The sequence below is a fragment of the Trichechus manatus genome, unplaced genomic scaffold, assembly GCF_000243295.1.
Source record: "Trichechus manatus latirostris isolate Lorelei unplaced genomic scaffold, TriManLat1.0 scaffold00035, whole genome shotgun sequence".
NCBI lineage: Eukaryota > Metazoa > Chordata > Mammalia > Sirenia > Trichechidae > Trichechus > Trichechus manatus.
In genome coordinates, this window is record NW_004443971.1 from 961,417 (window position 1) to 964,438 (window position 3,022).

The 3,022-nt window shown below is 37.5% G+C and overlaps 1 pseudogene; it reads left to right on the forward strand.

Moving 5' to 3' along the window:
• The first annotated feature begins 668 nt into the window (after nucleotides 1-668).
• Nucleotides 669-1,391, forward strand: LOC111820363 (olfactory receptor 4K3-like; annotated as a pseudogene).
• Nucleotides 1,392-3,022: the final 1,631 nt, after the last annotated feature.

Sequence of the window (3,022 nt, forward strand, 5' to 3'; positions counted from 1 at the left end):
TCACCCTACATTTTATGAAAAGTGATTTTGAGTGAATTCATTTTGGACTTCTTTACTTTCTTTCATTACCGTATTACCAAGAGTCATCTGCATCGTTTAATGTAGCTGTACTTCATTTACTGTGATTCTGAATAATATTCCATTATGTCAATATCCCACAGTTAATTCACAATTTATCCATATATTGTCCTATCAGTGAACATGTATGTAAATTTCTCTTCATATACATATATAAAAGATAATCTTAGGTATATACATAAGGTAGAATTTTTGGGTCATAGGATGTGTAAATGTTGAACTTCACAAGATAAGGCCAGACTTTTTCAAAGTGGCTATACCAGAATAAACTTCCATCAGCAATGTATAAGAAATCCTCTGGATTCATATGCCATTTACTCAGAAAATCTAATTTCATGCCCTTATTTTCATATGAAAGTGCCTAGGTTGTTTAAACAGCTTGCACTCAGCTGCTAACTTAATGATTGGTGGCTTCAACCCACCAGCGATCCATAGGAGAAAACATCTAGTGATTGCTTAGTAAAGATTATAGCCAAAAAACTTTATGGAGCAGTTCTACTCTTCACACATGGGACCTTCAGGGGTAGGAATCAACTCAATGGCAACTAACAACTACCATCTTCAGATAAGTTTAAAACAAAATGGACTAAATGGAAGAAGTGAACCAGTCTGCAGTGTCTGACTTTATTATTTTTGAACTTTATGGTTCACAGGAGCTCCAGACCTTCCTTCTAGTGATATTTTCTTCACTTTATTTGATCACCATTTTAGGCAACACTTTCACTGTGCTGTTAATCATTGCTGACCTGCATCTCCACTCTCCCATGGTGATGCTTGTGTCAATGGTCTATGTCCGTTATGTGGCAAGCCACTCCGTTACCTCAGGATCATGAACAGATAAATGTGCGTTGGGTTAATGATCATATCGCGGATCACTGGCTTTGTGTATTCAATAAGCCAACTAGCTATGATTGTAAAGCTGCCTTTCTGTGGACCTAGGGAACTGGACAGCTTTTTCTGTGATATTCTGTTGGTGATCAAGCTGGCCGGCGTGGACACCTATATTCTGGAAATGTTGATAAATGCTGACAGTGGAGTACTGGCGACAATCTGCTTCACCTTGTTGCTGATCTCCAACTCTTATTTTCTGTTTACTGTTGTCTTTACTCTAAACATGAGGCAGCCAAGGCTCTCTCCGCCTGCACTGCCCACAGCGTAGTAGTGATTTCATTCTTTGTGCCCCCACATATTCATCTATCTGTGGTCACCCAGTATCACGTAGGTGGACAAGTTTCTTCCTGTATTTTAGGCTGAATTCAGCTATGTATACTATAAGAAACAAAGAGATTAAAAGTGCTTTGAAGAGACTATGACATTAGCGTATAGAATTCAGTGCGTATTCCAGGGACTCACATTATCAGAATATTTACTAGAAATTCCCTAAATTAGTCACACTTGTCCTGTTAATCTGAACTAGGAAGCATTCATTCCCCAATTCACATACGTGTATATCCAAATGAATGGTTTATGTCAATTGTATTCCATTTCATAATCAATTATTTATGATTGAATGCAAAATGATTAACCAGTCTTTACAATTGTGATTTCGTTGTGCTCAAAACTGATTTGAGATAAATAACAACATTCATGATACTGTTGCTCCAGCTACCACCACATCTTGAAATACTTTATTATGCTAAGAATTTATTTGAGCTAAGCATATCTGCAATTTTTGTTTATATTTAGGTGTAATCCATACAGAAGGCTGTGGTTTTTTTTTTTTTTTAATCTTTATCAGTATGTGCTTCAAGTCTCTTCACTTTCAGCAAGCAAGGTTGTGTCATCTGCATATTGCAGATAATACTGTCTTGCAAACTTCTGTCATGACATTTCTGGTGTTCTTTCTATCACGGAGGCCATACTTTGCAACTGCCAATCCTTCTTTGTTTCCATTTTTCGCATTCCAATCTCCAATAATTATCAATGCATCTTGGTTGCATGTTTGATCTATTTCAGACTGCAGAAATTGGTAAAAATCTTCAATTTTTTCCTCTTTGGCCTAAGTGATTGGTGCTTACATTTGAATAATAGTCATAGTAACTAGTCTTCCTTGTAGGCGTATGGATATTATCTTATTACTGACTTCAGGATAGATGTTGAAATGTTCTTTTTGACGATGAACACGACGCCGTTCCTCTTTGTCAGTCCCTCCATAGTAGGCCTTGTGATCGTCTGATTCAAAATGGCCAATACCCGTCCATTTCAGCTCACTAATGCCTAGATATCAATGTTTATGCATTCCATCTCATTTTTTACGACTTGCAGTTTTCCTACAGTCATACTTTATACATTCCACCTTCCGATTATTAATGGATGTTTGCAGCTGTTTCTTCTCATTTTGAGTCATGCCACATCAGCAGATGAAGGTTCTGAAAGCTCAACTCCACCCATGTCATTAAGGTTGACTCTACTCTGAGGAGGCAACTCTTCCCCAGTGGTATTTCGAGTGCCTTCCAACCTCAGGAGTTCTCTTCTGGCACCATATCAGACAATGTTCAGCTGCTATTCATACGTTTTCACTGATCAATTTTTTTTCCAGAAGTAGACTGCCAGGTCCTTCTTCCCTTCAGTGGAGGCGCCACTGAAACCTGTCCACCAATGGTGACTCTGCTATTATTTGAAAAACCGGTGGCAAAGCTTCCCGTATCACAGCAATTCGCAAGCCACCACAGTACGACAAACTGACAGATGCATGGTAGATCTAAATCTCTCTATCTCTAAGCATATCACGTACATCTTCTCATTTATATTTTTAAGGAGCCAGTGAATTATAAATTGTTATTTTCCTTTTATAAATGGATTAATTCATCTTTCAACTATTTAGCATTCTAGCTAACTTGTCTAGAGAGACAGTTGTAAAATTTTAAGCATTCTTCACCACATTCAGAAAGGAAAAAAGATTGATAATCATAATCTGGAAAGACAATTGTTACCCACAACTTTG